Here is a 26,251-nt window from a genome sequence, read left to right on the forward strand (position 1 = left end):
CTTTGGCACAACTCGTCCATGCTGACCAAGATGCCCCATCTAAACTATTACCATTTGCCCACAATTGGCCCAAGTCTTTCCCATCCATATCCCTGTCCAAGTGTCTTTTAAATTCTGTTACAGTACCTGCCTCAACTGCCTCCTCTGGCAGCTCGTTCCATATATTCACCACCCTCTATGTAAAAATACTGCCCTTCAGGCTCCTATTAAATGTTGCCCCACTCATATCTGTGGAAAGAGAAACAATTAACTAGGAATGTGGCCTCCGTAGTAAGTAAGTTGGTTTTCAGTAGCAGAGAATGTGGAAGAGGTTGGGTAAAATAAAGATAATCTTGCTGATAAGATAAAACCAAATGACTTAATGAGGCAGTTATTTTCTGCAACTATGTCAAACTGACGCGTTACAATGCCGAAAACTATATTCTACACTCTGTACCTTCCCCTTTGCTTTACCTATTGTAATTGAGTTTGGTATTATTGTATCCATGTATCGTATTATCTGTGCAGGAAGGAACTGCAGATGTTGGTTTACACCATAGATACAAAATGCTGGAGTAACTCAGCAGGTCAGGCAACATCTCTGGAGAAAAGGAATAGGTGACATATCAGTTTGAGATCCTTCTTCAGACCGAGTCACAAGAGAGGGAAACTAGAGGTATGAAAGGGTACAGAACAAATCAGAGCCGGCACCGAGGACCCAGGAAAGGTGGAGCCCACAATGGTCCATTGTTGGCTGTGGAAGAGGTGATAACAAAGGGATATATGGATGTGAACAGTGGAACTAGCAGGATGACTAAGGTGGGCGAGGCAGAGAGAGAGGCAATGCAAGGGTTACTTCTTTGAAGTGAATGACTTCTTTGCCGCAAAACGTTTGCTGGAGTTGTGTGCTACAATTCCTAGCCTCCCCATTCCGTAGAGGATGCCAATGCCAGCATTACCTCAGAGTTCCTGAAAGACCGTTTTGCTCACCCACAAACAGATGGATCCACGTCAGCACACATATCAATAAGACCAAACGACGGCTCCACAGTGTCTATACGCCAAACTGTCTCAGAGACGAGAGGGTATGTGATAGAATTCAGGAGGAAAAAATCCTTAGCTTTAATTTCAAAGATACAGCGTGGAAACAGGCCTTTCAGCCCACTGACCACCGATCACCCGTTCACACTAATTCTATCATACATACCAGGGACAATTTACAGAAGCCAATTACCGTACAAACCTGCACGTCTTTGGAGAAAACCCACACCATCACAGGAGAAAACCCACACCATCACAGGAGAAAACCCACACCATTACAGGAGAACATACAAACTGTGTACATGCAGCAATGGTGGTCAGGATCGAACCCGGGTCTCTGGCGCTGTAAGGCAGCAACTCTACCACTGCAGTTTGCAGTTTGATGGCAAATTCCTTGCCTTCAGACAATACGCTTTCCACTTAAAGGAAGTACCGAATAATACAGACTGATAGTGGATAGTAAAGATGGGGACCAGTTGCTAAGGTTCGGATTGAGCAGCAGATATAGTTTCAACTCTGCTAAAGTTTGAATCGAAGCAAGAACAGTGGTACAGTGGTAAAGGTGGTACAGTGGTAAAGACGTTGCCTTAGAGTGCCAGAGACCCAGGTTCGATCCTGATTACGGGCACTGTCTGTACAGAGTTTACATGCTCTCTTCTATCTGTGATCATGTGGGTTTTCTCCGGGTGCTCCTGTTTCCTCCCATACTCCAAAGATGTACAGGTTTATAGGTTAATTGGCTTGTAAATTGATCCGAGTGCGTAGGATAGAATTAGTGTACGGGGTGATCGCTGGTCAGCGCGGATTAGGTGGACCCACGGGTCAGTTTTCACACTGCAAATTAATCTGAGCAGAGATTATAAACACGATGCATTTATGGATAAACTAATGAGGTAAGAACATACACCATGAGTGGTAGGGTCTTGAGGATTATTGAGGAAAAGAGCGACCTTGAATAACAAGTACGTTGAAGGTGCCAATGCAAGTAGAGGACGTGTTTATGAAAGATATAGGGATACTTGCCTTCATTTGGGCTTCAGATACAGAGGTCAGAAAGTTATGTTCCATAAAGCTTAGTCAGACCTCAGCATTTTCTGTTTACCAAGGTACAGGGGAGGTGTGGTTGCACTGGAAAGGGTGAAGAGGAGATTCGCCAGGATATCCTAGATTTTTTTAATCCAATATAAGATAGGATAGAATAGAAAAGCAGAGATGTAGGGCTGAGGCTTTCTAAGGCACTGGTCAGACCCGCATTTTTTAGTATTGCGAGTATTTTTGGGCTCCATATCTGAGGAAGGATGTACTGCCATTGGCGAGGGTCCAGAGGAGGTTTACAAGAATGATCCCAGGGATGATTGGGTTAACGTATGATGAGCGTTTAACGGCACTGGGCCTGTACTCGCTGGAGTTTAGAAGGATGAGGGGGGAATCTCATTGAAACTTACCGTATAGTGAAAGGCCTGGATAAAGTGGATGTGGAGAGGATGTTTCCATGATTGGGAGAGTCGTGGACCAGGGGCACAGCATCAGAATAAAAGGACGTACCTTTCGAATGGAGATGAGGAGGAATTTCTTTAGTCAGAGGATGTTGATTTCATTGCCACAGATGACAATGTCATTGGGTATTTTTAAGGTGGAGATTGACAGATTCTTGATTACTAAGGGAGTAAGGGGTTATGGAGAGAAGGCAGGAGAATGGGGTTGAGAGGGAAAGATGGGTCAGCCATGATTGATTTGCCGAGTAGACATGATGGGCCGAATGGCGGCACGGTAGCGCAGCGGTAGAGTTGCTGCTTTACAGCGAATGCAGCGCCGGAGACTCAGGTTCGATCCTGACTACGGGTGCTGCACTGTAAGGAGTTTGTACGTTCTCCCCGTGACCTGCGTGGGTTTACTCCGAGATCTTCGGTTTCCTCCCACACTCCAAAGACGTACAGGTATGTAGGTTAATTGGCTGGGTAAATGTAAAAATTGTCCCTAGTGGGTGTAGGATAATGTTAATGTACGGGGATCACTGGGCGGCACGGACTTGGAGGGCCGAAAAGGCCTGTTTCCGGCTGTATGTATATGATATGATGATATGATAAGATCTAGGCAACTTGTTGCGTGTTGGTCTCAGGGGAGGATCTGTTCTGGTTCATTGCTCCACTCTTTTAAATCTTCATTTCAACAGCAGCGTTTCTTACACTAGCTCTGCTATCAGTGCACTATAGACAGCCTGATTGTAATAATGTGTAGACTTTTCTTTGAATGAATAGCACCCAGGCTCTAACATTTAGGTTTGCATTCAGTCCATCTCATCACGAAGACCAGGTGCCTCACAGCACCAGAGATCCTCGGGTGCTGACTGTGCAGATTTTGCACGTTCTACCTGTGACCACGTGGGTTTCCTCCGGTTTCCTCCCACATCCCAAAGACACGAACGTGTTGTGAGAGCTTCCCTCATCCATTAAAGAAGCAAGACCTGCATTTATGTAGCGACCTTCGTGATTCTGGAGCATCCCAACGTTTTACAGCCAATGATGAAATGTTGGCCACACTGCCAGAGTGAGGTCACACGCAAACTGGAGGCACAGCACCTCATATTCCACTTGGGTAGCGTACAACACAGTGGTATGAATATTGGATTCTCCAATTTTAGGTCATCTCTAATAATTCCCCTCCCCTTTCTCCCCAAACTGGTTTGGCTGAAGGTCCTGTTTCCATGCTGTATCTCTAAACTAAACTAACGAGTTTGAGTTTAGTTTACTTTTCAGGTTGGTACACTTCTTCAGTTTGAGTTTGAGTTTAGATTATTGTCATGTGTACCGAGGTACAGTGAAAAGCTCTTGTTGTGTGCTAACAGGTCAGCAGAGATTCAATACATGATGATTACAATTGAGCCATCCACCATGTACAGAGATACATGAGAAAGGGAATAACGTGAATAACTTTTAGTGCAAGATAAGGGCATCTTGATGTAGATCTTACAATGTCCCTTCGAAGGAACTGCCTGGGCCCCAGTTTTAATACCTCTTCTGAAAGACAGCACCAATGAAAACAGTGCGGACAGGGAGCACATCTTGGAAACATTTCACATCCATCACAGAAAGAAGATGAAAAACAAAAATCGATGCAGCTCTGGGTCTTCGAGGCCTTGAAACAATTACCTCGGCACCGGCAGAACAATCGCATGCTTGTGTGTCAGACAACAGCTGTCTAAACGGTCCTGTTTGTTTTTGGTGCCGAATGCTACGGATCGGAATTACGGATGTGGAATAAATCCAGCAGTTGACAGGTAACAAACACCTGGCAACGATCAAACCAGCCTGTTGTCGTCCAAATGAGTGGAATCAACTTCTGGAAATAAATAAGGCATCGGCCACAGCTCTCACTCACTCCGTCCCATCCAGCAACCAAGTCCCAAGGGGTAAGACATTGAAATCACCTTGGCAAAACAAATATGTAGAACACAGAAGAGTACAGCACAGGAACCCATGTTCTCCAAGTGTTTAGCATTGTATTTTCTGCTATGAATCAGTACGATAGGATAATTCTTTAGAACAAAACATAGAACTTAGAACAATACAGCACGCGAGCAGGCCCTTCGGCCCATGATGTCTGTACCAAACATGATGTCAAGACCAACCCTTATTTCCCTTCACATAACCTGGGCTTCACAGTAGCGCAGCGGTAGAGTTGCTGCCTTACAGCGCCAGAGATCCAGGTTCAATCCTGACTATGGCTACAGTCTGTACGGAGTTTGTACGTCCTCCCTGTGACCGCGTGGGTTTTCTCCGGGTGCTCCGGTTTCCAGAATACTGCCTGGATTAAAGGGGTATTAGCTAATGGGAGAGGTTGGACAAGCTTACATTGTTTTCTCTGGAATTTCAGAGGCTGAGGACCTGATAGAAGTATATAAAATGATGAGAGGCATAGATTGGGTAGACAGTCAGGAGCGTTTTTTCCCCTAGGTGGAAATGTCAAAGGCTAGAGGACATAGCTTTAAGATTAAAAGGAGCAAAATTTAAGGTTGAGTTTAGTTTATTATTGTCCTGTGTACCGAGATACAATGAAAAGCTTTTTATTGCGTGCTATCCAGTCAGCAAAAGGACTGTACACGATCACAATTGAGCAGTCCACAGTGTACAGATACAGGATAAAGGAACAACATTTAGATAAAGTCCAGTAAAGTCCGATTAAAAATATTTCGAGGGTCTCCAATGAGGTAGATGGTAGCTCAGGACTGCTCGCTAGTCGGTGAGAGGACAGTTCAGTTGCCTGATAACAGAGGGATAACAACTAAAAGGCAATGTGCGGGGCAAGTATTTTTGTACACCGAGAGTGGTGGGTGCCTGGAACACGTGGTTAAGGGTGCTGGTGGAGGAGATCGAAAAGTGTTTAAGAGGCTGCTGGATAGGCACAAGGAAGTGTGGGGAATTGATTCTTTTAACCTGACATCATTTTCGGCACAGACATTATGGGCTGAAGGGCCTGTTCCCGTGCTATGTTCGATGTAGCACATTTACTCTCCATCAAATAGGCCGTGAATAATCTGTAATACTTCGTACGTTTTATCGTATGGAAGAGAGATTAGATTTGGTTAATGAAATTAAGTCATGAACTCATAGTGAAATTGATGCCAGTGTGTAATTTGTTAGCTTGGGTTTGTATAAATACATGCCATTAAACTTCTTCATTTCAGAAATGCCTCCGGCATGTAACACTGTGTAGACACCAATCCCTTCAAAATACTCTGGATGCTTTAAATCAAACTCTATGTCAACAACAGACTCAGCCACTGTAAGAATGCTGGTGGGGATTTTCGAGGTCTTCTCATATGCCTTCAATTAAGTCTCGTTCCAGCCAATTGAAGTTCTTGACAAATTTGAAGGAAATTATCTGATCCGGTGGTTTTGGAACAGAGCAGAAATCTCCCAGCCTCTTATTGTCTCTGGCTAAATAATCTGTATTAATAACTTTGAAAATACAGTCAACTTCTGTCAGGGATAAATATATATATCCCCCTCAGAAGTTGACTGTATTTTAAAAGTTATTATTAATACACACACACACACACACACATATATATATATATATATATATATATACACGCACATATATGTGTAGGAAAGAACTGCAGGTACCGGTTTAAATCGCTTTCTTACAGCTCACAGCTTAAGGATAAGGGGGAAGTCTTTTAGGACCGAGATGAGAAAACATTTCTTCACACAGAGAGTGGTGAGTCTGTGGAATTCTCTGCAACAGAAGGTAGTTGAGGCCAGTTCATTGGCTATATTTAAGAGGGAGTTAGATGTGGCCCTTGTGGCTAAAGGGATCAGGGGGTATGGAGAGAAGGCAGGTACAGGCTACTGAGTTGGATGATCAGCCATGATCATATTGAATGGCGGTGCAGGCTCGAAGGGCCGAATGGCCTACTTCTGCACCTATTTTCTATGTTTCTATGAAGGTAGACACAAAATGCTGGAGTAACTCAGCGGGACAGGCAGCATCTCTGGAGAGAAGGAATGGGTGACATTTCAGGTGGGGACCCGTGCGTGGGAGGGTTAAACCAGGGGAATTCACAGGCCAGGGCCCCAGGCCCCACACCAGGATCGGGCCCGGTACTAAGGCCGTCTTCATGCTGCTCCCTCTCTCCACTCGCACAACTGGAAACACCCGCCACATGGCGCCAGCTCAACAGGTAACTGGCAGAAGTGGGGGGGTGGGGGGGGGGGGGGGGGGGGAGGGAGTTGCAATGGGAGCCTTGGTCGGCTATAACCGAAATCCGTTATATAGAGGTCCATTATTGGAAGTATATTCAATGTGATCATGGCTGATCATTCTCAATCAGTACCCCGTTCCTGCCTTCTCCCCATACCCCCCTGACTCCACTATCCTTAAGAGCTCTATCTAGCTCTCTCTTAAATGCATTCAGAGAATTGGCCTCCACTGCCTTCTGAGGCAGAGAATTCCACAGATTCACAACTCTCTGACTGAAAAACAACTCTCTGACTGAGAGTTCGAAATGGCCTACCCCTTATTCTTAAACTGTGGCCGCTTGTTCTGGACTCCCCCAACATTGGAAACATGTTTCCTGCCTCTAACGTGTCCAACCCCTTAATAATCTTATACGTTTCGATAAAATCCCCTCTCATCCTTCTAAATTCCAGTGTATACAAGCCTAGTCGCTCCAGTCTTTCAACATATGACAGTCCCGCCATTCCGGGAATTAACCTAGTAAACCTACACTGCATGCCCTCAATAGCAAGGTAGAGCAAAGAGGAAGATCCAGAGCGCAGAATATAGTTTTCAGCATTGTAGCGCATCAATTCCAGAGACCAATGTCCGGATTGGGGTAGAGGTGAATCGGACAGTACCCTTGTTTATGGAAGGACTGTTCAGAAGCCTGATAACAGAGCAGAAGAATGTATTCCTGACTGTGATGCTACACGCTTTCAAGCTTTTGTACCTTTGTACTGATCATCTCCCCTCTCCTCTTTCAGTTCAGATGAAGGGTCTCAACCTGAAACATTGAATGTCCATTTCCCTCCCCAGATGCAGCCCGACCCGCTGAGTTTGCTGATGAGAGTGGGGAGAAGAAAGAATGACGAGGGTGGGACAAGAAGATGGATGGGACTGGTGAATGAGGATCGAGGGGTGAGGGTCAGTCAGCACTGGGGGTGGGTAGATAGGTTCCACGGGACGGGTTTAAATTTAGTTTAGTTTAGAGATGCGGCGTGAGAACAGGCGCTTCGGCCCACCGAGTCCGTGCCGACCAGCGATCATCCGTTCACTAGTTCTATCCTACGCACCAGGGGCGATTTACTGAAACCAATTAACCTCCAAACCTGCACGTCTTTGGAGTGTGAGAGGAAACCGGAGCACCTGGAGAAAACCCTCAGGGTCACAGGGAGAATGTACAAACTATGTACAGGCAGCACCCGTACTCAGGATCGAACCCGGGTCTCTGGCACTGTAGGCAGCAACTCTACTCTCCCCTCTCCTGTGGGATGGAGTTGCAAGGTGAAGATCAGCTTACATTTCGGGATTGCTGACATTATCCATTGATTTACCCATCCCCAAGTATGACTGCAGTGTGAAGCCACACCTCATTCAGACAGCATGTGTGGCTACTTACTGCGAGTATAATAAATCAACATCCTAGGGCGGCACATTGGCGCAGCGTTAGAGTTGCTGCCTCACAGCACCAAAGTCCCAGGCTCAATCCTGACTCCAGGTGCTATCTGTGTGGACTTTGCATGTTCTCCCCATGACAGTGTGAGATTCCTCCCGTTACTCTGGTTTCCTCCCGCATCCTAAAGTTGGGTATGTAAATTGCCCTTAGTGTTAGGACAGAGAACGAATGTACCAGGTGATCGATGATCAGCGTGGACTTGGTGGGCCTGTTTCCTCTAAACGAAACTTTTAAGTCTACATTAAGAGCTATTCTCAGTTGCTTCTGTATAAACAGGACCCCACAGAAAGTAAAAATGCAGTTGCTTATTGCCAATTCTAGGCAAATAAACACATAATTGGAGATGATTTTTGCAGGTTTTGCATCAGCCAAAACCCATTCCCCGGCCAACTTTGAGATGAAGTGTCAAACTGAGAAACCGCGAGTGAAAGAACAGAGGGATTATTCCCATTGTCCCCGGCCAATGTGACCCAGCTGCAGTGGATATTTGCTCTGCACTATTGGAGGCTTCTTACACTGATCAGTCAAAACATTATGACCACGTGCCTAATATGCTGTTGGTCCTCCGTGTATTGGCCCAGAGGCAGCGGGGTGCGACGCACTGTGTATTGTGACACATTCCTCTCGTGACCACCATTAAGATTTTCTGTGATTTGTGCCACAGTAGACCTTCTGTCGGTTCGGACTAGACGGGATAGCCTTTGTTGCCCTCGCGCATCAATGAGCCTTGGGCGCCCAACCACCCTGTCGCCAATTTTGTGGTTTGTCCCTCCTCGGACCACTGTCAGTAGGTACTCACCACTGCTGACCGGGAGCACCCCACAAGCCTTGCCGTTTCAGAGATGCTCTGACCCAGTCGTCTGGCCATAACAATTTGGCCGTTGTCAAAGTCACTCAGGTGTTTACTCCTGCCCATTTCTCCTGCATCCAACACATCAACTTCAAGAACTGACTGTTCACTTGCTGCCTAATATATCCCACCCCTTGACAGGTGCCATTGTAACAAGAGAATCAATAATATTCACTTCACCTGTCAGTGGTCGTAATGCTTTGGCTCATCGGTGTACATTTACCACATCTGCTGTGGACTGTGTCTTTAGATGCACTACAGACTTCAATTTTCCACTGTTATAGGTACCTATTAGGATTATTACTTTATTGTCACAGAGTTTTTTTGGCACATTGCCCTTCATTTTTGTGCACATTGGCCTCCATTTCTGGCACATTGGTGACAAAAGCTCAGGATATGTACATCCCTGTTAGAGTGAGGGCAAGGCAGGCAAATGTAAGGAAGCTTGGCTGACGAGGTAAATTGAGGCATTGGTCAAGAATAAGGGCGTATGCGACAGCTATAGGCAGCTGGGATCAAGTGTATCCCTGGAGGAGTTTCGAGAACTAAAGGGCCTGTCCCACTTAGGCGATTTTTAGGCGACCGCCGGTGACTAGACTGTCGCCGACAGTTCGCCGGGTGTCGCGGGCATGATCGTGAGGAGTCTTCAAAAAATCGTAGTGGATTTCGGCGTGTCGCTGAGTAATCATCCGGTTTGACAGCTGGCTTGTCGCCAGGTATCGTTGCTTATTGCGGGCGCTGTCGCATGCTGTCCCCAGGTTTGCTAGGTTCTCTTAGATGCATTTAGAAGCACATAATATTAAAATAAGTAAAGTCATTTCAAAATACTATAAAATGCTTGTGTTTAACCAATTTATTTACCGTCAGGACATTTGACAGGTAGATTGGAGGCGACAGTTTGTTGGTCAGGTAAGCGTGAGAATTTTCGCGATGTTTATGGCCATCAGCGATTACATTTAAAGTGGGCTCCAAACCCAGATATGCAACCCAGAAACCAAATATGCATCTTCCGTACATTTTCAAAGAATGACCACACACTTTTCACAGAAATCCACTTAACCACTTAAAAAAAAATTTTTTTTAATAAAGCTATTAGTAAACTGGAAGCAAATCCTGTTTATTCCTTGTTACAGTGAAGCTTGGTTTTTAAGTAACCCATACAAGGTGTTATAGTTCAAAACTCTCAAGTACTTACCGACTTGTCAGTGATTTCATCGAAAATCAGGACGCCGGAGAAGCATTGACAGCGTGGGAATTTTTGCGATGTTACCGAAGACGGTGTAATCTCGACCTGACTCGGCATTGTTGTGGTCATTGTCGTCGGGTAAAAGAAAAGTTTGGCGATCTGCTACCACTTTGACAGTCGCCGGCAGTCGCCAAAGAAAATCGCCTAAGTGGGACAGGCCCTTAAGGAGCAAACTAAAAAAGGAAATCAGAAGGGCAAAAGGGGCCAGGTGATAGCTCTGGCAGAGAGCATAAAGGACAATCCCAAGAGATTTTATAAATACATAAGGGGGAAAAGGGTAACTAGAAAGAGAGAGTGGGACCCCTCAGGAATCAAAGTGGTCACCTCTGTGCGGAGCCACAGGAGATGGACAAGATCCACAATTAGTATTTCTCTTCTGTATTTACCGAGAAGAAAGACAGTAGGACGGAAGAACTTGGGGTAGTCAATGGAAGTGTCTTGAGAGTCGGCAGTGTTACGGTTGAAGAGGTGCTGAAGGTACTATTGTGTATGAAGGTAGGCACATCTCCAGGGCCTGATCAGATATATCCGAGGAGATTGCGGGAAACTAGAAAGGAAATTGCGGGGTCCCTGGTTGAAATTTTCGAGTTGTCTTTAAATACAGGAGAGGTGCCGGAAGACTGGAGGGTGGCAAATGTTGCGCATCTTTGTAATGTGGGAGGAAACCGGAGCACCCAGCGAAAACCCACGTGGTCACAGGGGGAAGGTGCAAGCTCCACACAGACAGCACCCGAGGTCAGGGTCGAACCCAGGATTCTGGCGCTGTGAGGCTGCAACTCGACCGCAGCACCACCCTGCCACCCGTCAGTGCTCCTGCATTAAATAGAGCAAGCAAGAATCTCATTGTTCTATTGCCTGTGCATATGACAATCACTCTTTACACTTGAGTAAACTGAAAAATGTTATGCGTTTCAACGCGAAATAAATGGATCACGAAAGGCACTTTAGCACTTTACAGATGCTTATTTTTCCTTTCTTATTCCTCAAAGTAAATGGTTTAGTAATAGAGCACAACTGATAATTGATGAATCACTCATACTACAAGGAACCTGCAGTGCTTTGGCATCTGACTGATACAGTATATTAGCCCGTATGGCACATTCAATTAGTCCCAGGGTCACTATCCTGCTGGATTATCTGTCAGAGAACTCTCGAGGGACCGTTAGATCGATAGAGCACTGCTGCTTCTGCTTACGAGTGATGACTCGAGTTGAGGTTTAGAGTTCTGTGGCAAAGTTTTAGTTTTACTTTTAGAGATAGTGTAGATACAGGCCCTTCAGCCTGCCGAGTCAGTGCCGACCAGCGATCACCCGTACGCAGTGGAAAGACAACACATGATTACAATCGAGCCGTCCACAGTGTACAGACACAGGATAAAGAGAATAACGTTTAGTGCAAGATAAAGTCCAGTAAAGTCTGATTAAAAATAGTCCGAGGGTCTCCAATGAGTTAGATAGTAGGTCAGGACTGCTCTCCAGTTGGTGGTAGGATGTTTCAGTTGCCTTATAACAGCTGGGAAGAAACTGTCCCAGAATCTGGAAGTGTGCGTTTTTACATGACTGTACCATTTGCCTGATGGGAAAGGGGAGAAGGCACTGGTGTGAGACTGGTCCTTGATTATGCTGGTGGCCTTGCCGAGGCAGCGTGAAGTGTAGATGAAGTCAATGGAAGGGAGGATGGTTTGCGTAATGGTCTGGACTGCTTCCACAACTCCTCTGCAATTTCTTGCGACCTTGGATGGAACTGTCCCCAAACCATGCTGCGATGCATCCCGATAAGATGCATCCCGATATGATGCATCCCGATAAGATGCATTCTACGGCACATGTGTAGAAGTTGGTGTGTCTGCTGCCATTTCATGAACTCTTGGGACTTGCATTTGCATCCTCACACATGCCCTCTCCTGTGGCCACCAAGTGGGCAGCACATTAGCCTTGCAGCGTCAGAGACCCGGATACGATCCTGACTACGGGCGCTGACTGTGTGGGTATTCTTCGGGTACTCTGTCCGGTTTCCTCCCACATTCCAAAGACGGGCGGGTTTGTAGGTTAATTGGCTTTGGTAGAGATTGTAAATTGTCCCTAGTGCGTAGGGTCGTGCGAGTGCACATGATGATCGCTGGTTGGCATGGATTCAGTGGGCTGAAGGACCCGTTTCCATGTGTAGGATTGAAGCTTAATTGGCTTCTGTACTCCCTCGTATTGCACTGTGATCGTCAGCCGAAGGCATTGACTGTGTTAAAATCTTCCAACTCAGAAGTAAATCCACAACCACATGAACCACAGTTGCCAGCATGCATTGGGATCCTTGACATCCATCTCAGGAGGCAGGTGGGATCTTGGCTTCATATCAGATTTGAAAAATTATAGACTTTCGCACAACAATGTGCATTGAATATGTTCTTGCTAAATCAGGAGCATGACTCTTGCTGGAACACATTCCAGATACTTTCAAAGCAGTCACACAATACAAGTCAGAATTAATGAAGGTAACCAAGTTACTTATGGCAGGTACTATCACAACAGGCTATGACTCCATTCCTTGGAGTGCAGGAGGATGAGGGGTGATCTTAAAGAGGTGTACAAAATCATGAGAGGAATAGATCGGGTAGACGCACAGTCTCTTGCCCAGAGTAGGGGAATTGAGAAGCAGAGGACATAGGTTTAAGCTGAAGGGAGAAAGATTCAATAGGAACCCGAGGGTAACCTCTTTTTCCACAAAGGGTGGTGGGTGTATAGAATGAACTGCTGGAGGAGGTTGTTGAGGCAGGTATTATTGCAACGTTTAAGAAGCATTTAGATAGGATAGGTTTAGAGGAATATGGGCCAAACGCAGGCAGGTAGGTCACGTGTAGATGGGGCATGTTGGTCGGCACGTTGGGCTGAAGGGCCTGTTTCCATGTTGTATGGCTATGCGGTTGCAATATTGCATAAAAAGACACAAAATGCCGGAGTAACTCAGAGAGTCAGGTGGCATCTCTGGGTCCAGACTCTGCTTCAAATTCTGTGTATCTCCCTGAAGCATTGCTACCATGTGATCAGACAGTGGCATTAATATTATTTTTTGATGAAATATAATCTTGATTCTTGCAGACTGTTACCCTGCTATAGGATGTTGTCAAGCAGGAAAGGGTACAGAAACGATTTACAAGCATGTTGTCAGGGCTCGAGGGAGAGGTTGAGCAGGCTAGGACTTTATTCCTTGGAACGCAGGAGGATGAGGGGTGATCTTGTAGAGGTGTACAAAATCACAAGGGGAATAGATAGGGTAAATGCACAGAGTCTTGCCCAGAGTAGGGGTATCGAGAAACAGAAAACATAGGTTTAAAGTTATTATTATTTTGTGTCATCACACAACTGATTGCCAATAGCGAGCAAATTTTAGTGCCACGTCGTTGGCCTCTGCAAGGTCCTTTACAGTGCATGTGTCATGCAGCATGTCACATCTCAGGAGATGTTCCATAGTCTGGAGGCTCCGTCCGCACTCGCAGTCTGCCGCATCTTCAGTATATCCCCACTTCTGTATGTTCGATTTGCTTCTTCCTCCCCATGCCTGTCCGCAGTCTGTTGAGACTGCGCCAGGTTACCCACGCTTGGTCGGAACCTGGCGGGAGTTTCTCAGAGGGGTCGATTGCCATGTGAAGGTGAGGTAGGAAAGATTTAATAGGAACCTGAGGGGCAACTTTTTGTTTTACACAAAAGGCGGACTGTGAATCGAGCTGCTGGAGGTGTTAGTTGAACCAGGTACAATCACAAAGTTTAATACACATTTAAACAGGTACATGGATAGGGCAGGTTTAGAGGGATATGGGCCAAACTCAGGCAGGTGGGACGAGTGTTGATGGGGCATGATGATTGGTGTAGGCAAGTTGGGCCGAAGGTCCTGTTTCCATGCTGTATGACTCTATGAAATATTAATCATCTCGAGGTCTTGTGTATTGTTTCATACTTCGCTCTGTCACCACTTCAGAGATCGTCCTAATACTCTGACAAATCTATGCCTTTTCAATCATGAATGTACTGTTAGAAGATGCAAACATGGCTGCCATGAGAACAGTGACTGCATTTCAACTGGCTGCCAAGTACTTTGAGACATCCTGTAGGATGAAAAGCTGCTGTACAAATACAAGTTGACGATTTTCAGTAAAAGTCTCATTGCTACCAACCTAACCATTTATCTTTGAAATTAAAAAGTTACATTTCACAAATAAAACCAGAAATAAATACAAAACTGCATTTTTGAATATGACCACTCAAATAAACAAATATATTTATATGTTGCCTGACAGTATATGTTGATGTTTAGGACAGAAACAGACAAAAAATATCACCCAGGATGCGTTTTGTGATATGAGCCAAACGCAGGCAGGTGGGCTAGTGTAGATGGGACAATGTTGGTCGGTGTGAGCAAGTTGGGCCGAAGGGCCTTTTTCCACACTGTATGACTCTATGACTATCATTTTAAAATAAAATTGATGACTGGAAATAATTTCAACATTTGTGCAGCTGTATTAAGATTTACAATTTGTTACTGATGAGACATCATTCAGTTTGTTAACCACTCAATGCCTGTTAGCTCCAGTAAAAGCCATTAATCTTACTTTATTCATCTCCCTTCTAGGTATCTGTCAGTATTCCTTTCATTACCAGCCTCAGGAAAACAATAAACCGTTGAGTTAAATATTCATCACTCCTCCTTATTGCAAAACATATTGTATTTAAAACTACTGATAGAAGTATGCAGTTGGGCTACAATGGGGAGACAAAACAACAAATATTATCTTATTAATGAAACGGAGGCATATCCATGAGATTATGCAGGTCCACCATCGGTTTTCCGGCACCCTTAGTTCCAAGGTCTTTCTAGATTATCTGTTTTGCAGGACCAACGGAGGTCATGGCCTCTGGGAGGAGTCCAACGGTACTGGAACGGTCTGCCTAGGCGTCCAGGGGCCGAGATACCGGCCCCTAAATTCGGCCTCAGAAGTCGGCTATGGGAACGGATCCAGCCGGGCCGGAGTTCCAGAGCCCCGGCAACTGTGTGAAAGTTCGACCCACCGATCGGCTGCGGAAGTGCTGATTAGATTGAGATCGGCCGCCTCCCCTGGCCACATTTCCAGGGGAATTTCCGTGCGGAATTTCAATTGCGCTCCCATAATTTAGTCTGGATTGAAGGAGGAGCCAGACCACCAGTTGCCAGAAAATCAGTGGTGGACCTGAACATTGATTGATTGATTGAAAGATTTAACATGGAATCAGGCCTTTCGGCCTATCAAGTTCATAGATACATAGACAACAGGTGCAGGAGGAGGCCAATCAGCCCTTCGAGTCAGCGCCGCCATTCAATGTGATCATGGCTGATCATTCACAATCAGTACCCAGTTCCAGCCTTCTCCCCATATCCCTTGATTCCACTAGCCCTAAGAGCTCTATCTAACTCTCTTTTGAATGCATCCAGTGAATCAGCCTGCACTGCCTTCTGAGGCAGAGAATTCCACAAATTCACAACTCTCTGTGTGAAAACGTTTTTTGTCATCTCAGTTCAAAATGGCCTACCACTTATTCTTAAACTGTGACCCCTGGTTCTGGACTCTCCCAACATCAGGAACATGTTTCCTGCATCTAGTGTGTCCAATCCTTTAATAATTGTATATGTTTCTATAAGATCCCCTCTCATCCTTCTAAATTCCAGTGTATACAAGCCTAGTCGCTCCAGTCTTTCAACATATGACAGTCCCGCCATTCCGGGAATTAACCTCGTAAACCTACGCTGCACGCCCTCAATAGCAAGAATGTCTTTCCTCAAATTAGGAGACCAAAACTGCACACAATACTCCAGGTGCGGTCTCACCAGGGCCCTGTACAACTGCAGAAGGACCTCTTTGCTCCTGTACTCAACTCCTCTCGTTATGAAGGCCAACGGTAGCTTTCTTCACTGCCTGCTGTACCTGTATGCTTACTTTCAGTGACTGATGTAATAGGACACCCAGGTCTCGTTGCATTTCCCCTTGTCTTAAACAGACACCATTCAGATAATAATCTGCCTTCCCGTTCTTGCCTCCAAAGTGGATAACTTCACATTTATCCACATTATACTGCATCTGCCATGCATCTGCCCACTCACCCAAACTGTCCAAGTCACTGCATCCTCATAGCATCCTCTTCACAGTTCACACTGCCACCCAGCTTTGTGTCATCTGCAAATTTGCTAATGTTACTTTTAATTCCTTAATCTAAATCATTAATGTATATTGTAAATAGCTGCGGTCCATCTGACCACCGATCGCCGGGTCTCACCAGTTCCGTGTTATCCCTCTCACATCCAAAAGGGCAATTTTACAATTCGCGTACAAACCCACACGTCTTTGGGATGTGGGAGGAAACCAGAGCGCCCAGAGGAAACCCGTGTGGTTACAGGGAGAATGTGCAAACTCCACACTGAGAGCTCCAGAGGGTGGGATCGAACCTGGGGTCTCTGGCACTGTAGGTCAGCAGCTCTACCCGCTGCGCCACTGTGCTGCCCTTGAGGAGCCTAGACATGAAGAGTTACTGCCACAGTGAAGGGTATACAAGGTGAGGGATAGCATGCTGAGGAGAAATTGGACTCAACACTGAGCTGTGCCACACACCACACAGTCAACAAACAAATATTATACAAAGCATCTAATCCTGTGAAATGTTGAATAAACGAGTGCTGAATGCACAGACAAACAAACAGCGCCAAAGAAAAAAAAAAATCCATTCAACGGGAAATGCCATTTCCAAGAGCGAATACATTTGCAAACAATTCTTCACGGAATTTACACAATCCAAAGAGCTTAACCAAAATTCTAAAGCAAGTAAAATATTTGAGATGGTTCTCAACGTTAATTCCTGCAACCCAACTTTCTGAATCCCACTTCAGATTCAATTCATTTGGCCTTGCAATTCATGGTCAATTTAAAGTTTCCTACGCTGAAGGTTGCTGAAGGTTTTAATGGAAATTTCAAATGCAAGATTTATAAGGAACCCATCGAGCTATGCCAAGCTCCATTTCAAAAAGAATAAATAATAATTACCGACGGGTTGGCCCTACGTGCGAAGAAGGAAAGTACTGGAGACCAGAATCTAGAAAGTGATTAGTCACTGTATGAAAGATGTGACTAACAGGGTACGTCAACTAAACTTACATGGTATAAGTCAATGTTGACTGATTGAATTGCAAATCAAAGTCTCTGCAGACTAAAAAATGTCATGCATTTAAAAACAGTTCACTATGCAAAACATAAAACCTTTCCCCCGTATTATTCACAGGTAATTAATGATCTATCAAAGGAATATCTATACCTCTAGATTTGGGGACTGTTTCCTCCCAGCTGTTATCAGGCAACTGAACCATCCTATCACCAACCAGAGAGTGGCCCTGATCTACCATCTACCTCATTGGAGACTGTGGGACTATCTTTAACCTGACTTTTCTGCACTTTATCTTGCATTAAACATTATTCCCTTTATGCTGTATCTCTACACTGTGGACGGCTTAATTGTAATCATGTATAGTCTTACTGCTATACATGATTATTTGCACATAGATATTCAGTTTAGTTTAGTTTATTGTCATGTGTACAGAGGTACAGTGAAAAGCATTTTTGTTGCATGCTGTCCAGTCTGCAAAAAGCTTTTCACTGTACCTCGGTACACATGACGATAAACTAAAGTAAATGAATAAGTTTATTGGCCAAGTATGCATATACAAGGAATGTGCCTTGGTGCTCCGCTCACAAATGACAACACAAACATACAGTTAACAATTAAGAATAAAGCATAACCACATCGAAACAATAAGGATGCAACATTACGCTCTAAACACGAGGGTGAAAAGAAATCAGAGCAAAAAAGAGACTACAGACTTTGGTTATTGAATAGAACTATCACTCGTGGACAAAAGCTGTTTTTATGTCTGGCTGTGGCTGCTTTGACTGTCCGGAGTAGCCTTCCAGAGGGAAGTACTTCGAAGAGTTTGTGGCCGGGTGAGAGGGGTCAGAGATGATCTTGCCCGCTCGCTTCCTGGCCCTTGCAGTGTACAGTTCGTCAATGGGGGGAAGGTTGCAGCCAACAACCTTCTCAGCTGTGCGATCCGTTGCAGCCTCCGGATGTCGTGTTTGGTGGCTGAGCCAGGATGGAGAAGGCGAGGACAGACTCAATGATAGCAGTATAGAATTGGACCATCATTGCCTGTGGCAGATTGTGTTTCTTCAGTTGCCGCAGGAAGTACATCCTCTGTTGGGTGTTTTTTACTGTGGAGTCGATGGTGGCCCCCCATTTAAGGTCCCTGGAGATGATGGTTCCAAGGAACTTAATTGACTCCACAGATGTGACTATGGTGGGGGGAGGGGAGGGGGATCTCTTCGAAAGTCTACAATTAGTTCCACTGTCTTGAGAGCATTGAGCTCCAGGTTGATGCGATGGCACCAGGATGCCAGCTGTGTCACTTCCCCTCTGAAGGCAGATTCCTCCCCGTCCTGGATTAGTCCAATCAGGGTAGTGAATATTCTATGTGCAAATAATACGTTCATCGCTGTATTCACTTTTACTACATACATCACTTTTCAGCAGCTTACAACCCAATTGTATGAACATTGAATTTCTAGTAAACCCCCACTACCAATCCGCCCAAACCCCTTTTCTTTCCACTTCTCCCCCCCACTCTATCAGTCTGAAGAGAGGGTGGACACAAAATGCTGGAGTAACCCAGCGGGACAGGCAGCATCTCTGGAGAGAAGGAATGGGTTATGTTTCGGGTCGAGACCCTTCTTCAGACTGAAGAGAAGTCCCATTTCAAAATGTTGTCCATCCATACCCTCCACAGATGCTGCCAGAACCACTGAGCGACTTCAGCATTTTATGCTTTGCGCAAGATTCCAGCATCTGCAGTCTCTTGTGTCTCCAATTTTTAGTGTTTGTTAATGATCTTATGTCAGTGCAGTGCAAGGGAGTGCAGTTTGTTGAAGATGCTGTCTTCAAGACATTAACCAAGCACCATAAAATATCCCTATATACATGGAGTTTCACTGTTCCAATCCCTTCATTATCACCTCGTCTATAGCCAACAATGGACCATTGTGGGCTCCACCTTCTCTTGGTCATTGGTGCTGGCTCTGATTTGTCCTTTTCATACCTCTACTTTCCCTCTCCCCTGACTCAGTCTGAAGAAGGGTCTTGACCCAAAACATCACCTACTCCTTTTCTCCAGAAATGTTGCCTGACCCGCTGAGTGACTCCAGCATTTTGTGCCTCTCCCACCTTGATTAATGGATTGAAAGGAACGGCACAGAAACAGGTCCCTTGGTCCACCAAGTCCACACTGACCATTGATCACCCTTTCACACTATCTGATCCCATTTCCTCATCCACTCCTTACACATCAGGGGTAAAGTAGAGGCAACTGAACCTACAAACCTGCACATCTTTGGGATGTGGGGGGAAACCCCATCACCCAGAGGAAACATGCATTCACAGGTAAAATGTGTAAAGTGCACCCGAGATCCGACGCCGTGAGACAGCAGCTCTACCCACTGCTTTCTCATCCACTCTCTATGCTCACAAGGGGCAATTTACAGTGGCCAATTGGCCTACAAAACCTGCACTTCTTTGGGATGTGAGAGGAAACTGGAGCACCCTGGCCTGAGCTATAGGGAGAGGTTGAGCAGGCTGGGATCTTATTGCTTGGAGCTCAGGAGGATGAGGGGTGATTGGAGGGCGATAGAGGTGTGTAAAATCGGATAAATGCACCGTCTTTTTATCCAAAGTAGCAGGAATCTCCTGTGGAAAAATGCAATGGTCAAAGCTAAAAAGGACAGACTATCGATTTAAAATGTAAAAACTATCGCTATCGGCAGATCAGGGTTAAGAGACATGGCAGAACCTAATGATCACGGGTGAATCACTTTTAATCACAGTCCTGAGGAACTCCACACGAGTTTGTGTACATTAATTAACAAATATTCAACTAGTATGCACTAAGGCATTGACGAGGCCATATATTACTCTTTGTTTTCAAAAAATAATTAGCACATTCAAAATGAGTTGGAGCAATAAATATTTCCTGAAATGCTAGTTTTCCAGAGGCTGAACAATGGGTCATTCACAACTCTTATTTCTTTTAACCACTCCCAACTCCTGAAATTTTTGAAAGGATACAGTGCAAGGTATCACAACCTATTTCACGCATTTAAAGTATGAATAAAATAAGGAACGTCTTTATCAACACCTGTTTTCCCACTGATAACAGAGCTTTGGTCTTCCCATATTTATCGCTGACTAATTTCAACTAATAGGACACAAACTGCTGGAGTAACTTAGCGGGTCAGGCAGTATCGCTGGAGAACATGGATAGGTGGTGTTCTGGGTTGGCCCACGTCTTTTACCTAATAAGCTAGCATTGGTTGCATTGGAGGGAACAGATCAAAGCTGATATTGGTAACTGGCGGGCAGTTAGTATTCAGTGAGAAAATGTTGTAATCTGGCTATCATTGGCTGAACCATACAGGCAAGATGTGTAGAGAGGAACTGCAGAAGCTGGTTTATTTCGAAGATATATACAAAATCCTGGTGCAACTCAGCGGGTCAGGCAGCATCTCTCAAGAAAAAGGACGGGTGATGTTTCGATCCACATCGTCGCCCACATCTTTTCCCCAGACATGCTTTCGACCCAAAGCATCACCCACATCTTTTCTCCATGAATAAAATGCTGTCTGACCCGCTGAGTTACTCCAGCATTTTGTGTCTATCTTCACATGGGCACGAGTTATTTAAATGAAACGCTGATTATCATTCACTCCATTAAAGGTGGTGAATCTGAGGAATTCATTGCCACGGACTGCTGTGGAGGCCAAATCATTGAGTATTTTTACGGCGGAGATTGACAGATTCTTGATTAGTAAGGGCGTCAGCGGTTATGGGGAGATGGCAGAAGAATGGGGTTGAGAGGGAAAGATAGATCAGCCATGATTAAATGATGGAGTAGACTTGTTGGGCCGAATGTCCTAATTCTGCTTCTATGACATGAACGTATTAATACAGATCTACTCACATGGAGGTGACAGCCAATATCTATCCATATCGTCCATCAGAAATTATAGTTTCTTTACTTGTAAACCACATTGAGTGATTAACAAGGATATTCAAGGAGAAAGATAGGCACAAAAAGCTGGAGTGACTCAGAGGGACAGGCAGCATCTCTGAAGAGAAGGAATGGGTGACGTTTGGGGTGGAGACCCTTCTTCAGACTGGTTAGGAATAAGGGAAACGAGGGATATATCTCTAAATATATATATATCTGTATCTCTAAATCTAAAAAATCTAAAAGTCTAAAAAATCTATAGACGGCGATGTGCAGAGAAGATTTACGAGGATATTGCCAAGATTATAGGGAGAGGTAGAGCAGGCTATTCCTTGGAGCGCAGGAGGATGAGGGGTGATCTTATCCAAATCATGTGTTCAAAATCATGTGTTCAAAATCATGAGAGGAATCATGAGCGAAACGCATACTCTCTTGCCCAGATTGGGGGAATTGAGAACCAGAGGACATAAGTTTAAAGTGAGAGGCGAAAGAATGAATGGGAACCTGAGGGGTAACTTTTTTAGACAAAGGGTGATGGGTGTATGGAACGAGGTGCTGGAGGAGGTAGTTGAGGCAGGGACTACCGCAACGTTTAAAGATGCATTTGGACAGGTACATGGAAAGACAGCTTTAGAGGAATATGGGCCAAACGCAGGCAGATGGGACCAGTGTAGATGGGGGCATGTTGGGCAGCATGGGCAAGTTGGGCCGAAGGGCCTGTTTCCTCGTTGTAAGACTCTATGACCAGTACAATTTCCCTCAACCAGGGTGCAGGGTCAGATTGAACATCGCAGAGTAGTTCCAGCCAATATTTTAACCCATTGAAAGAACGGCAAGTAAATGTGGAGACTGTTGCGCACAGTCAAGTCTCTCCAATGTACAGCCAAGAGCGGCGAAACAAACAGCAGCTCCTCGTCGGAAAAGCCCAACAACTGTGGCGAACATCGCCCTCCCGAGTGAATGAAGCCGCGCACTGCGATCGTTGTACCTTGTGTTCACCGTGGGACTTAACATACTTCCCATTGTCGATCTCCCCCAAAGAAAGACCTGCCTTTCCCCACATAGTCTTTGCACAGAATCTTCCAATAAAAACAAAACAATTCCCTCAAAACAGTGCTTCGATTATCTCCCACTGAACGCTCGCCTCAGCGACAATGTCGTGGGAATAGTCTCAAACTTCAATTCAACCGAAATAGACCAACGTCAACAATTCATTGCAATTAAAAATAAAACACATGTTCACATTCTCGATGCAAAATAACAATCACAGGGATCTAATTGCTGCTAATCAGATGGGAAGTGCTTTGGATATTTACTGAGTGCCGTTTGCACAGTGATAGCCTTGCACTTTTTGACGTTTCAGGTACTTTCACGTTGCAAAGCTCCACATTCCTCCCACATTTTGCACTCACCGCAAGGCAGTCTTTGAACTGGTTGTGTCACGGCGGTGGGCGCTTGGATGTACGTCCCGCTTGCTCCACTTCACGCTGGGATCTCGGGCAGGTTTGTTGAGCTGATGAGTTTCCAAGCTCTCCCCCCCCCCCCCCCCCCCCCCTCCCTCTCTCCCTCCGCCGCTCCTCAGCTACCCTCCCCCCTGTGACTGACAGGCGCCGGGACTCGGCTCCGCCGCCAGCCAAGGCTTCGGGACGCCTCAAACTACCCGCACCTCCAGCAGCCGAGCCGAGCCGAGCCGCTTCGGCAATCTCCGGCAACGCCCCTCTCGCTCCAACCCCTTCACTTCGGCAATCTCCGGCAACAGAGCCAGCCCTCTCTTGGGTCAAACCAACTCTAGATCCCCCACCCTGGTCGTCGTCAATAGTCATTTATTTGTCACATACACATAAATGTGTAGTGAAATGAAAAATTACCCGCAGTTCAACAATAAGACCAATAAGAATAATCAATAAAAATGCAATAACACACACAATCATAAACTAACACCAAACAAAAGAAACATCCATCACAGTGAGTCTCCTCCAGTCACCTCCTCACTGTGATGGAAGGCCAGAATGTAATTTATCTTCCCCTGCCGTCTTCTCCCGCGGTCAGGCTGTTGGAGTTGCCACGTCGGGGCGGTCGTGGCTCTCAACGTCGTACTAGTTTCACTGTCGTCCTGTTGAGTTTCAGTGTGTGGGAGAGAACTGCAGATGCTGGTTTAAATCGAAGGTAGACACAAAATGCTGGAGTAACTCAGCGGGTCAGGCAGCATCTCTGGAGAGAAGGAATAGGTGACATTTCGGGTCGAGACCCTTTTTCAGACCTGTTAAGTTTCAGTGTTTGTGTAATCTCCCAGCCCACAATGGACCATCTCAACTTTACTTGATTATCATTGCGTTTTGCATGTCTTTCATTCATTTGTCCACCATCTCTAGTTTCCTCCGACTCTCAGTCGGCAGAAGGGTCTCGACCCAAAACATCACCTATTCCTTTTCTCTAGAGATGCTGCCTGACCCACTGGGTTATGTCAACATTTTGTGTCTATCTTCAGGTAGGACCCCCACCGTTCTTCTTACTGGAGGAGAAAACCGGTGCAGTCAGAGAAAACCCACACAGACACAGGGAAATCTCCATGCAGACAGCACCCATAGTTAGTATCGAACCCGGGTCTTTGGCACTGTGGGCAGCAACTCCACTGTACCCCACTATAGTTGAGGTTTTGGGTCAGGACCCTTTTTCAGACTAAAGTAGGGCGGTTGGTTGTTGGTGTGGTCCCGATGGGCCGATGAGGCTGTAGGATATTATGATTATATGAATATATTTATAAATGGAAGAATGTACCACCTCTAAACCTACCCACCTGACCTGACCGCCTTTGTGGCACCTAATATCTCGCCTGTGGCAAAGACTGATGGTCTCACATGCTTGTTATTAACTACTGCAGGTCCCACGGAATTGGAAGAGTTGTAAGTCATACTCCTCCCTCATCCTCCCTCATCCTTGACTGAGAAGATGGGGACAGGCAGTGAGAGTGATGGGGACAGGCAGTGAGGGTGATGGGGACAGGCAATGAGGTTGATGGGGCAGGCAGTGAGTTGATGGGGACAGGCAGTGAGTTGACGGGGACAGGCAGTGAGTTGATGAGGACAGGCAGTGAGTTGATGGAGACAGGCAGTGAGTTGATGGAGACAGGCAGTGAGGGTGATGGGGCAGGCAGTGAGTTGATGGGGACAGGCAGTGAGGGTGATGGGGGCAGGCAGTGAGTTGATGGGGACAGGCAGTGAGGGTGATGGGGGCAGGCAGTGAGGGTGATGGGGGCAGGCAGTGAGGGTGATGGGGCAGGCAGTGAGTTGATGGGGACAGGCAGTGAGGGTAATGGGACAGGCAGTGAGTTGATGGGGCAGGCAGTGAGTTGATGGGGACAGGCAGTGAGGGTGATGGGACAGGCAGTGAGTTGATGGGGACAGGCAGTGAGGGTGATGGGACAGGCAGTGAGTTGATGGGGCAGGCAGTGAGGGTGATGGGACAGGCAGTGAGTTGATGGGGACAGGCAGTGAGGGTGATGGGGGCAGGCAGTGACGTTGATGGGGGCAGGCAGTGAGGGTGATGGGACAGGCAGTGAGGGTGATGGGACAGGCAGTGAGTTGATGGGGACAGGCAGTGAGGGTGATGGGACAGGCGGTGAGTTGATGGGGACAGGCAGTGAGGGTGATGGGGAGTTGGGGACAGGCAGTGAGTTGATGGGGCAGGCAGTGAGGGTGATGGGGACAGGCAGTGAGGGTGATGGGGGCAGGCAGTGAGGGTGATGGGGAGTTGGGGACAGGCAGTGAGTTGATGGGGCAGGCAGTGAGGGTGATGGGGACAGGCAGTGAGGGTGATGGGGACAGGCAGTGAGGGTGATGGGGACAGGCAGTGAGGGTGATGGTGAACAGGCAGTGAGGGTGATGGGGACAGGCAGTGACGTTGATGGGGACAGGCAGTGACGTTGATGGGGACAGGCAGTGAGTTGATGGGGACAGGCAGTGAGTTGATGGGGACAGGCAGTGAGTTGCTGGGGACAGGCAGTGAGTTGCTGGGGACAGGCAGTGACGTTGATGGGGCAGGCAGTGAGGGTGATGGGGACAGGCAGTACGTTGATGGGGCAGGCAGTGAGGGTGATAGGGACAGGCAGTGAGTTGATGGGGACAGGCAGTGAGTTGATGGGGACAGGCAGTGAGTTGATGGGGACAGGCAGTGAGTTGATGGGGACAGGCAGTGAGGGTGATGGGGCAGGCAGTGAGGGTGATGGGGGCAGGCAGTGAGTTGATGGAGACGTAGTGAGTTGATGGGACAGGCAGTGAGTTGATGGAGACGTAGTGAGTTGATGGGACAGGCAGTGAGTTGATGGAGACAGGCAGTGAGTTGATGGAGACGTAGTGAGTTGATGGGGAGTTGATGGGGACAGGCAGTGAGTTGATGGGGACAGGCAGTGAGTTGATGGAGATAGACAGTGAGTTGATGGGGACAGGCAGTGAGGGTGATGGGGACAGGCAGTGAGGGTGATGGGACAGGCAGTGAGTTGATGGAGACAGGCAGTGAGTTGATGGAGACAGGCAGTGAGTTGATGGAGATAGGCAGTGAGTTGATGGGGAGTTGATGGAGATAGGCAGTGAGGGTGATGGGGACAGGCAGTGAGTTGATGGGGACAGGCAGTGAGGGTGATGGGGCAGGCAGTGAGTTGATGGGGACAGGCAGTGAGTTGATGGGGAGTTGATGGGGACAGGCAGTGAGTTGATGGGGCAGGCAGTGAGGGTGATGGGGCAGGCAGTGAGGGTGATGGGGGCAGGCAGTGAGGGTGATGGGGGCAGGCAGTGAGTTGATGGAGACGTAGTGAGTTGATGGAGACAGGCAGTGAGTTGATGGAGACAGGCAGTGAGTTGAT

The 26,251-nt window shown here is 46.5% G+C and overlaps 1 protein-coding gene across 1 annotated transcript in view; it reads right to left on the reverse strand.

Annotated features, from left to right (window-relative positions):
* Positions 1-22,892, reverse strand: part of LOC144595595 (bone morphogenetic protein receptor type-1B) — a 369,976-nt gene extending 347,084 nt beyond the window's left edge. The window contains exon 1 of the mRNA XM_078403165.1: positions 22,806-22,892. The gene's annotated coding sequence lies outside the window, so the exon portion shown is untranslated. The remainder of the gene's footprint in view (positions 1-22,805) is intronic.
* Positions 22,893-26,251: the final 3,359 nt, after the last annotated feature.

This window comes from Rhinoraja longicauda, chromosome 1 (genome assembly GCF_053455715.1).
Source record: "Rhinoraja longicauda isolate Sanriku21f chromosome 1, sRhiLon1.1, whole genome shotgun sequence".
Taxonomy (NCBI): domain Eukaryota; kingdom Metazoa; phylum Chordata; class Chondrichthyes; order Rajiformes; family Arhynchobatidae; genus Rhinoraja; species Rhinoraja longicauda.